Genomic DNA, 12,172 nt, shown 5'->3' with positions numbered 1-12,172 from the left:
TACATATAATAATAATTTTTTTTATAATTTTACTCATACTTGGAGTGCTAGTGTTGTAATGATGACTTTTTGAAACTTTAAGACTTAAGTATTTATTGTTATCTATCTATCTATCTATAATCATCTATCTATAATATATATAAAAGCAGAGTTTCTGCAGCCTTGAGGGCAAACATGTCATTCAACAATTAATTTTAAAAATTATGAAGTTTGGCCATGGTTATTTTAGTAAAAATATCTCTTATTTCACTTGGATTGAATCTCAGCCGTTGATTCACAGTAAGTTATTAGTTAAGGATCAAATCTTGGCCATTGAAATCGAGCTACAATATTGATCTCCTTCAGCGTTTCGCTAACGCTTTTTCGTTTTCCTTCCGTTTTCATTTTTCCACCTTCTCGCGTTTCATTCTAATGTCCGCCTTTTCGGTTTCTTCAACTACGATTTCGTTAAACAGCAGTTCACCTCTCATTCATTCTCTTCAAAATTTCTGGCCTTTCACTTCAATCTCCTCTCCCTCACTTTCTACCGCAATGGAACCACTCTGATTGCATCCTTCCCTGGCCCGCGAATCGTCACGAATTGCCCTCAGAAGCCAACACCTCCAGTCCTCCACCACGCCTGCAGTGGCGCCACCGATTGAACAACAAAAGCTTTTCGACTGCTCCAGACCCATCCCTCACTTTCTACCGTGTAGGATTCACAACTTCGCACGCCGCGGGATCCCTCAAGATCTCCACCTCATGGCTGATGCCTTCGCGAACTTTACCATGCTGGTGAACCGTGGCTGCAAGCCGTGTGACCCAGCTCAGAATGGCTACCCAGAATCCTTTTTCTTCTTCCTTTCATCTTAACGCTAACCATGGAGGTGAGATATTTTCTCTGCGTGTTCAATTTTCCATATTTCCTTATGAATTTGTTCTTTGTCAGTATCTCTATTCTAAATGAAAATCACTTTGATTTGCACATTCAGATGCTGTTTTTTTTCGTATTATAGAAACCCCTTTATTTACGGTCTCATCTTCTCTTTCTGTTCGCCAAGGTAAGAACTAAGCGCTATCAGGTTTGCTCAGTGTTCAATTGCTTTGTGTTTTTTTCTCCATCAGATTTTGTGTTTATAGGTCAACATGGACATCAACAAAGCAAATAAAGAGTGTGACGATTAAAGGCTTCAAAGCAAGTTCAACATTGCTACCTATGTCGTTTAGAGAGTTTATCTTTGTATTCGTAAGTCTTCTTAATCTCTTATGACTATGAGAGTTGTGACATGTAATTGATAGGTGTTTGTTATCTTAAATCTTGCCATGAACTGTTTTTAATTTCATGTATCAACAATTAGATTCATTTTCCTTTTTTCTGTTGGTTAGATTGAATCAGAAGTATGGATTCATCCAGCCCGGTAAGTAACCTTCTATTTTTGTCTTCTATCATCCTTTTAGTTCTGCCTTTTCAGATCGAAAATCTAATTTGACTGCCATTTCATGTACAGGTTCCTTTATAGGCAATGGTGATCTTCATTGCTCATGACACCGGTAAGGATGAGGGAAGGTGCAGCAAACTCACAGTACATGTGGTGGCTGAGGAAGGAGATGTGCCAGCAGCCAGATTTATTTGGCTGAGCTCTCTGTCGTTTCAACCTTTATTGGACTTCAAGTGTGTTTCATCTTCCTAAACTCTTCCCTTCCTTTATTTTATTGACTCTAATTGCTAATTTCTATTTAGGATTTGGCGAGCACCATTTCATTAGTCCTTCATTGGCAAGGCAATAATTTGAAACCGCTTGCAATTTTCATTCTCACAGGATGTTATTACTTCTAATATCATTCTTAGTGCCAGATAGCATGCCCAATTTCTAAGATTGTTAGCACCACTGAAAATAAGATACTCACCTGAAGAAGCTTAATTACACATTTTCAACTTGCTGCCATCTTGGGACAAGCTAAACATTTTCATAATAGGAAAGATCTGCAGCTTAAATAATTAAGCTGCCTAAATCAATGATTGGACATTTTATTGATGTGATATTTAACTAAATCTGTTAAATGCAATGAGAGATTGATGTCATCCTTGCAATAGCAATTGTATTATTGTTTCCAGTATAATTCTACATGTATATAAAAAATTGTTCATTTTGACCTTTATCTTATGGGTCACTTTCCATGTCTGAATGCATGGTATGGAAAAATCTATTTACTTTGTGGATCTGGGAGTAACCCTGTTTATGATCAACTTAGTGCATGTTTGCTTTTGAGTTGGGTGCCCTCAAAACCATGGTTTTTGCAAACACTATAAGTTATAGAAAAAAATCTAATAATACATGATACATTGTTAGTTTTATCCATCTGTTCTCATTCTGCATATATCAAATTGGTTTTCCTTAGTATAGGAACTTTAGATGTGTTTATACTTTATATTATGGTTTGATATTTTACCCAATTAACACATTATTTTCTTGGCACAGATGACTATGAATGAAGAAGAGGAATTAAACACTAGACCACTATCTGTCCTGATGATGAGTAAATAATTTGATTTTTCTGAAAGTGTTGCCGGTATTGAGCTTTTTAATACATGCCCCTTTTCTATGCTAACTTCGTGCATAACACAAGTAATCTCATTAAAGCCACATAGTCAAAGTAAATTTCATATTCAATAGTGTTATTCTCATTGTCATTTTTGCAGGACGCATGCTTATTCAAGGAAGTGCAGAATGGTTGGTGAAAATCATGTAGACAAGCAAGAGGATTAAAATGTTGAGAGAACACGCAGGAGCAATAAGTTAGTATCTATCTATATCTTCTTTTTCTCTATTATAACTTTTTTCCTTCTCTTTTTTGCTATAACTGTTACAATCTTGCATAATTAATTCCATTCACTTTTCTATGACACCTTTCTGCATCTGTTTTAGAGGATGAAGTGAGATCTCAAACTGACTTGCTAGCTGCCAAAGACCAAGGTGAGTATTGTGTGATTCTTTGTCTTTATAAGAAGGAAACATTTAATATATCTTTGTATCTTTTTTTTGAGTGTCAAAATGCCTCAAAGTAATTTGTTTAGTGCCTTCTTTTCATTACTGAAAGTGTTTATTTTACTTGAAACTCTACACATTCTGTTATAAGTCTCCAAGCCAAAATTGACAGCTAATCAAAATTGTATTTACATTATAAAGCATGGCCATAAGTTCTGAAGATTGTATACCACTCAAATTCCTCTTCTCCATGTCCAAACTTGCAAAAATCATTCCTAAAACTTAGCATCATTTGATTATTTTACTGAACATGAAAAAATCTGTTTTGCTGTTGTAAGTTGATGTCTTAGCCCCTGTTTGGTTCAAAGGAGGGGAGGGGAGGGGAGGGATTTTAATGGAGGGGAGGGGAGGGATTTTAATGGAGGGGAGGGGAGGGGAGGGAATGGGAAGGGAGGGATTTTAATACTTATTATGTTTGGTTCATAGGAGGGGAGGAGAGGGAAAATAACTTATTTTTATTTGGTTCATGAGGTGAGGGAAGAGAATTTATAATTAAAATTACTTTTATACCATTATATATTTACTTGAATTTAACAACACAATATAACATCTTCTTCATCAACAATTATTCTGCATATTAAGCCTTCACCACAACCTCACAAACCAGAATTTTCGAGATCTTGCACTTGCACAGTGACAAAAAAAGAGAAGTTAAATGCACCATTAAATTCACAAATTCATTGCTACAAAGTGATCAAAATTTCCCCTGCTCAGAATAAATGAATTGAAATTGTTGTAAACAACAGAACAAAAAAGTTATGATTCATGATTAATAATTTGAGTACAAATACCTTGGGCTTTGTCGTTGCTCCATTTTCATCAGAAACAGTCATGACTAATCTCCGTAAGAAGCAATTAATTCATCATGAACACACACATTTTCTAGAATTCACATGAATGAGTGGATACAAAGTATGGTACGTGCCTAATAAACTGAATTTGAACCTTGTATGCAAATGAAACAAGAGAAAGCGTACCAGTATTGAAAAATAGAGATTACAATTTGAGAAAGGAAGTGAGACAGTGGTGTGTGGAGTGAATATTCAATTTCAATTTTGACAATGAATTGAATAATTCTTATATGAGTTTTGGCACCCTGAGAAGGAGGCGACGACGGCGGAGAGAGAGACCGGAGAGGGGGGCATCGGCGGCGGAGAGAGTGAGTAGAGAGGGGGCAGCGGTGGTTGTGAGAAGAAGGGTGGTTGTGAGAAGAAGGTAGGAAATACACGTGAAATGAAGAAGAGAAACCCTAGAATAAAAAATTGGAATTTTTAGATTTGTGCAAGGTTATTTTTGTCCGAAATTTATTTCCCCTCCTAATTCCCCCACTTTTGGGGGGAACAAAATATTGGGGTTGGAGGGATTTTGCTCCCCTCCATTTCCCTCCCCTCCCCTCCCCTCCCCTCCTAAAGTTTGAACCAAACAAAATCAGTTTTTAAAAATCCCTCCCCTCCCCTCCCCTTCCCTCCGTTCTCCTCCAACCAAACAATGCCTTAGGGAACAACTATTATGCAGGAACTAGGGGGCTTCATTAGTAATATGTTCTAAATTGGGAACAACACCAAGCCTCTCAAGTAAGAGACAAAAAGGAGATTCAAAATGGGTAGATCTTGGATGCTATAAACCATAGAGATTTTAATTTGACAGGACTGAGGTTAGCCACACAAAAAAATCAGAGCTTGGTACAAGGAGAGAGCAACATCATAGTGGGATATGGATTTGACTATTAACATCAAGAAAGGATTGGAATATTAGGGTATAGTATCATTGTGATTACCTGTTGTGTGACCTCCCTGTCATCCCCTTGAAAAAAAAAGAGAATTTGTTTAGCTTTTTATGTTTTGTATTGCTATTGGTTGACACTTAGCCAGTGTTGTATAATAGAAAAATGTAATGATCCTTAATAAAGACTTTTGCGCTGTATAATGGATGGTACCAGGTTAACTGAAAAAATGTATTGATCCTTATCGGTGATATTCAAATATTGTTTTGCACTACATGAATATACAATTTTTTTAATTATTTGCATATAAAAAGAAACTTTTTCTTGGGTACTGACTTTTAGAATTTTTTATTTATTTTGGTACATTGGAAAAAAAAATTATACCCCAGCAGTTGATCTCTAAATCTTCCCCTTCCCAACAACTCATCTTACCACTTGAGTTATCCTTTAGCGACAACCTCATTAGAATTTGAATAAGAAATAATCTATATATTCACTTTTAAAAAGTACAATTTGAAGTAATTAATTTAAATTTTAATATCAGGATATTATAATTTTTTTAAGTTATATAGAATATATTAATTAATAATCTTCAAAAGTGAATTTCCATGAGATAAATTCATTGGACATGATAAAATATTTTCTATTTATATAATATATTAATTAATCTTTATATTGATATTAATCGTCATCAATTCACAACCGTACCCTTTCACTTGCAATTTTTTTATTGTTTAGTTAATATTAGTTACGCACTAAATAAAAAAGTTAACATTACTTAGAACTCTATAGGTCATGGTAAGTTATTTTTTAATAATATAATAATTTAATTAATATTAATAATAATAGTTAAAAATTAAAGCTAGATGTTTAACATTTAATTTGATATGAATGTCAAAATAAATATTGGACTAACCCTTTCACCTTCACCAAATTTTGTTTTTAAGACTAACCCTTTCACCTTCACCAAATAATGAGGTTACTATAAGTTAGTGAATTATATTGGATATGATCAAGTATTTGGGTTTTATTAAATATGTATTATTTAATTTTAATATTATACTTAAAAAAATTAAAATCAGATATGAAATACCTTAAGATATCATATCAGTTTAATATAATAAATTAATTAATATTAATATTAATATTAAAGAAAATAATATCAGTTATGATTTCCATAAAAAATGATTAATTATTTTTTATTTATACAATATGTTACTAATATTTAAATTAATCTTCAGCAACTAAAGGTTGATATTCTACCTGATATAAATGAAAAAAATAATTTTTCACTGCCGCCAACACAAGTGACATTGTCGCTGGCCTTCACTGATGGCGGCAACGAAGGCAACCGTGGTGGTGATGGCAACGAAACATGATAAATTAATCCCAAAATGAAAATTCCAAATTTATTTTTTATTATACTAAAATTAATTTTTTTCTTTAAATTTATAAAAATTTTATTTTTGGTGTATTAAATTGCGCTCGCAATTTTAACCTGGATGTGGTGAAAGCTAAAGGCTTCTCCATGAGTGTGACTCCTAAGGATCGAACACTCGATCCGAATTCGGTTCATTAACTTTCTTTTACTAAACGTAGAAAAAACACTTATTTTGAAAAATTTCACGCTTAAAAGAAAAAAAAAATGTCCCCGAGGGTTAGGTCAAGTGGTAAGAGTTATGAGACATATGGGTTGTGAGGAATGAAAGGTGAGGGGCCATGTTCAAACCCAGGTGAAAGAACTAATTACTTACATTACTAACAACTATTATTTTCCTATAAAAAAGAAAAGAATACCCTCGAATGTTTCACACGTCACAAGACGAGGATAAATATGATAAAAAAGTAGTAACTAAAAAAACCAAAACAAACATTCAATAAAAATACTTTAAAATTTATGTTTTTTATATCTAAAATAAATTTTCTCATATTAATCCATAAAATATCTTAAAAGAAATAACACATATTTTAAAAAAGATCATAAAAGAAAAACCAAAAACAAAAATGGATATCCCCGTGCATCGCACTGGTAAAAAATACTAGTTTGTCATATTTGAACTTAGAGTATTTGTTTGTAGTTATTTGTTACATGTCTATATATATTATTTGGCATGTTGGAGACATCTAAGTTCTAAGTGTCATGGCATGACATTTAGTGTTGCTTTTCACTTTTTAGGTACTATTTATGTTAGATTGTTTCATGTCAATTGGTAATGAAGTTTTATGTTTTCATGATATCTTAATAATATATAAAACACATCCACCAAAGTGGGTCATATTGTGATTTTAATGACACATGTATTTTCCTGATTGGCTCTTCCTTACTATTTTCCACATGTATCTCTTTTATTGGTCCAAATTGTGTACACAATTAATAGAATAAAAGATTAAATAAAAATTCATTCAGTTCAATAGTTCCCCAAAAATAGGAGCAAATATGAAAACACGGTGGCATGGTGGTAAATATTATAAATTTTAACTAAAATTCATGTTTTTTCATTTCAAGTACGCTCCAGACCCGGGATCGAATCTGCGATGACACATAACAGTGCCTATTTTTTTTTCACAAATAAACTTTCAACAGATCACCATGTTTGCTATATTGAAAAAAAAAATTCAGGAGGTGGAGCCATCGAGAGCATTAAGCCATTAACGGTAGAAATAAAAGCATGAATTCTTTTTCTTAATCCATAATATATACATTTAGGGGTTTTTCAAGGTCCAGTCATCGCCTGTGTGGCACCTCCTAATTGGTTAATATATGAAAAAATCCTACATGACATGCATTCCTTCATTCATATTATCCTACACCTTTATTCTTAACCTACACTCACCTCTCTTTAATACCAATAATTAATTCCAATTATCAAAACACGTTTTTGCCCTCTCTCATCTATTTTCCTTCTCTGTCGTTTCATTCATCAGCATCTCTTCCATTTTTTCTTCACCGATGCCCTCCTCCTCTGAAAATTTTCCATTCTGCGATAGCCTCTTTCTCTGATCGACGTCGTGGCATTACGGCCCCTTTACGGTTGTAATCGGCAGTCTCATCCCTCCCCATGCTCAGATCCACCCTCTCCTAACCGAGTATAAGATCAATAACATCAAAAAGCGTGATACGAATTCTCACAGCGTCCTCGACTCTGGTACGTGGTTTTTGTACTCCAGTACTTTAGTCTTCTTCCTGACCGGATATTGATTTGTGAAATCCGGGTTTTGCAGGCCAATACAGATTCCATGGTAGTTTTTCGTCGGCGACTGCGAGTTCGACTTTGTCCAACAAATTTGCGGGATGAGGTAGCAGGTACTAGAAATTTGAATATTTTCTTTTGTGGAGAACTAACATTAAGGCTGCTCATAGCTTAATTCCTGCTTTTTTCTTCATGCTTGCCATTTTATTGGTTGAAATCTAGGATTTTCCCCTCTCAGTTAGATAGTTGATCTTCTTTATTCCATTCACTTTAAAACCTATGCTTATATTTATTTGTTTTTTGCACTTCATAGCATCACCAACCACACGGTTTCCAGCTGAGTATGTGCAAGAATTTCAGAATTGTTTTGACAGATCTCCTGCAGTTCCTGTGTCTGAATCCTCGAGTTCATCATGGCTGCAAGTTTGACCTCATCGCCATCTCAGGTATGTTCAAAGCAGGATTTGGTTTTTATTCCTTTTTCAAAAAATTTGGTGATTGATTAGTTTCTTATTCGATGCTGAATCTGTTGATTAGTTGCCTAATCTGCCTTATTTGTAATTCAAGAACAGATTTCATTGTCAATTTTTTCTCATTTTGACCATGTCCTTAAATCACTCTACCTATCAAGCTTCAAATTAGGACATTTATTTCCTTCAATCACGTTATGTAACGTTTTTTTATTTATGCCAAAACATTTGTTACTGTTTTTTTTTTTTTTAAAAAAGAGTAAGAATCTGCACTCATGAGCCATTATATCAGAAGAGATAATCAAGCAAATCTGCACTCTAGAGCCATTATATCCATATTTAAAATCAATCAATGCCACAATCTTTCAAATTTGAAAAAGAAGTTTCAAATTCAAATTTGAAATTTGACCAGCCAAGCCCCTCTCTTTTTACCTATTTCTGGAACTTATTATCCCCTGAAAAAGGGAATCCCGTAAATTTCTGATCAGGCGTAACATTCAATTTCTCTTTTTGATAATTTCTTTTTTCTGTTACACTTTCAAATTAGTGCGTTTAAACAAAGGTTCTTCATTTCAACTCTTTCTTTTTTATTACTTGGTTGCTTGATCATTGTTTGACTCTTTTATTCAGTGTCAGAGATTATCTTTGTTGTCGCTGCTATTTTGATGGTCTAAAATTGCACTCTTTGTTTGCCTTCTTTCTTTGCATATTGATGTTAATCTGATTTAGTTTTGTGGTATGTCATTCGCAAGATAATTCTTGAACTGAATTCAAATCCAAAACATCACTCAATCATGCATTGGCTTCAGGTATTCCTTTGTTTTGTTAATCCGATGCTAACTTTCTTTTGTATTAATCAGGAGAAAAATGAAGAACTTTGCTTATGCGCAATAGCAGGGGATAAAAGAGTTTTAATGTATGTTAAGTACATTGTCATGTACTATACTTTCATGTAGAATCTTCCATCCTACTTTCAGGCAACTCTGTTCATTCTCGTGTTATTTTTTATCCTGTTAGATGTGTTATTGTAGATTCCTGCACTCGGGTCACGGTTTATGGGAGGGAGAGTATTAACCGAAAAGTACACGCTCAAGCTTCAATTTAATTGAATTTATATAGAGATAGAAATAAAAATTCAAAATGAGGTTTATATTTTAGGCTATATATTTAAGCTGAGATTCTTTTGATTTTCAATTTTTTAGGGCACGCTACCTTCACATTACAAAGAAACATTCTGAGAATCAAGGATGCGGAGGTGTGAGCATTTCCTTTATACATGTGTGTGTTCCCGCCATTGCTGGATTATGGTAACCAGGTAAGCACTACTCCTAGCAAAATTAAGGTCAGCTGCTTCTACACAATTAAAAGGTCAACAAATATAATATGGCTTATTATTTATATGAGTCTGTACAATTGATGTAGCTTGGACTGAGGTTGGATACGTTGTTCAGGAGAATGAAAATGAGGCAGAAAATCAGCAATAACGGGGTGGTTCAGTTAGTTTTTGACATTATAGCCATCTTATGGTGAAAGGGAAAGGAAAACTATAAATCATTATCATAGTGTTTCTGCTTCAGGTATGTTTCTTCCTTCATTTTTAGCTTCCCTCATCAGTTTCTCCATTTCCCCCCTTTCTTTATCAATTCATGTGTTTCTAACTATTTTTCTCTTTCTTATCACTAATTTTTGCTTTGCTTATATCTTTGCAATTGAAGGTTTTATGCCTTGGTTCACTTTGATATGGTGAGTCATTTTATGTGCACATATGTCATGACTTCAATATTTTTAATTGCTAATGCTATCCCACTATTTATCATTATATTTAATATTCTGTTATGTATATCCCGCTTCATAATTTGTTTCGTTTGATCTATCTTCAATTCATTTTATCTTTCACCATCATTCAATTTTTTGATATTTGTTAAAGGTTACTCAAGAAGTCAATTTCTGAAACGAGCTATGGAGCGGATGGAATCAGATAACAGTTAGGAGTAACAGTGGCAGAGATATTGAGGGAGAAAGGGAAGCCAGCCTAGAAACTTGGAAGAGATTTGAAGCTCAGCAGGTTATTTTCTTTATTTTATGTGATTTTTATGTATGACTAATATTAATAGATTGAGTTTTTTGTATAATTCTTATTCTATCATATTTCTGATTACATTATTTCTGAGCATATAGAATTATTCAGTAGTTATAGTTTTGCTGCCTCAATAACTCATAAGTTAGCAGTCCAAAACCCCGAATGTGTAACTGTTTTCGGAAGTTTTTTAGAGCTTTTATAAACTAACCTCTCTATATTTTGTGTTTCTGATGTTCCTAGGAAATGTCAAAGACCCAAGAGGTACCACACAATGAGGATGGATTTCAAACATGAAGCAAAGTAATTGAGCAGCTTTGGTCTCATTGACCCTGTTGTGTCGATTGTGATGTGATTCAGCTTTCCTTCAATTTTTCATTGATACCTCTTACGAATTTGTTGGATGTTTCTAGGTCTTTCTAATCCTTCTTATAATTTTGATTCTGAATTACAGTATTAATTCATAATGAATTTGCTTATTAAATTGGTCTCCAATATATAATTCTTTTGTTTTTCTCTCCTCATTATCTACTATCATCTCATTTGATTATGTCCCAATTAGTTACTAAAGCTCTCTTATAATTTCGACTCAAAATATGTTATTTTTGCCATTTTTAGTGAGGAGGAGGCCAAGAGGAAGATATACTATGCTGCCACTCATACATTTACAAGTTTCAATGCCCTCATTTACAAGTTGAAATCTTCTTTACCTTTTATCTCTAGAACAAATTATTTCACATTATTTATGTGATTCTATGAATCTGCATTCCATTTGGCCAAAAGTTCAAGAGGGGTTTAAATTTAAGCTGTTTTGAAGCAGGTCTTGAGAATGAGAGTGCTCGATTATGAGAATCCATAGGTAAATAAGGGTTATTAATTAATTAATTAAATTACATACATTCATTCAGTGTAATGTGCACTATGTAAAACATTATTAATTGTATTTCTCCTTTTTAGAGCTTTCTTCTAAATCTCCTTATCCCATGACCTATAATTATTGGCTGGCAAAGTTGCTCTTGCTATAGTACACCCACGGAGAGGTCACGTAGCAACATAAATGCCCTGAAGGAGAAAACCCCTTCAAAGAATGAGTCCAAAATCATGGCCGAGACGATTTCAGAGTCCTTACTACATTTCACCCCCATTTGAGAACTTTTAATTTCTCAGTCCCCATTTGAGAAATCTTCTCAGTCTAACAATTGACGAGTTGCCTCAAAGAAACCCCATTCAAATCAACAAATTTAGTGAAGGACTTGCTTGAGATGCAGGGACAGCTGCAATAGCTGCATTTCCTAAAGAACAAATCTTTAAGGTGTTTTTTATTCTTAATATGTATTTTCTCAGCTTTGTGTTATTTTGATTTGGAGAATTGATTATGGTTTCATGATTGATCATATACTACATGGGTCACCTAGCAGGAATGATCTACAATGCTTTATGCATTTCTGTTTTTTTCTGAGCACTACATGCATTTCTGTTTTAAAGACCTCTTTCATGTGCCTCAAGTCATTCTCTTTATTTGTTAGGTTTCCTTCATCATTGATCTAAACCTGAGTTCACTTTTGGACCTATTCTAAATCATAAAATTGAGATTCATAATCATAATAGCTTTCATCCTAGGAGGATATTCGTTCATCTAAGAAATGAATTTTGTTAAGAAATGACACATTTCAAAAAAAATGTCT

At 33.7% G+C, this 12,172-nt stretch overlaps 1 long non-coding RNA gene across 24 annotated transcripts; it reads left to right on the top strand.

The window, feature by feature from the left end:
- Window positions 1-363: 363 nt before the first annotated feature.
- LOC130716817 (uncharacterized) lies at window positions 364-11,783 on the top strand. 24 transcript variants are annotated; one of them, XR_009012192.1, is made up of 15 exons: window positions 367-866; window positions 996-1,040; window positions 1,120-1,225; window positions 1,366-1,397; window positions 1,488-1,651; window positions 2,460-2,776; window positions 2,907-2,954; window positions 7,675-7,895; window positions 7,972-8,053; window positions 8,254-8,386; window positions 9,271-9,725; window positions 9,833-9,987; window positions 10,126-10,153; window positions 10,338-10,475; window positions 10,731-10,971. It is a non-coding gene; the product is annotated as an uncharacterized LOC130716817 (long non-coding RNA). The 24 variants fall into 24 exon arrangements; XR_009012187.1 differs by having other exon boundaries at window positions 972-1,040; XR_009012188.1 differs by adding exons at window positions 11,106-11,346; window positions 11,445-11,779 and having other exon boundaries at window positions 368-1,225; window positions 10,731-10,900.
- The last annotated feature ends 389 nt before the right edge of the window (window positions 11,784-12,172 follow it).

The sequence above is a fragment of the Lotus japonicus genome, chromosome 5 (genome assembly GCF_012489685.1).
Source record: "Lotus japonicus ecotype B-129 chromosome 5, LjGifu_v1.2".
NCBI classification, from domain to species: domain Eukaryota; kingdom Viridiplantae; phylum Streptophyta; class Magnoliopsida; order Fabales; family Fabaceae; genus Lotus; species Lotus japonicus.
Note: the sequence above shows the minus strand (reverse complement) of the source record. Positions and strands in the feature narration are given on the sequence as shown.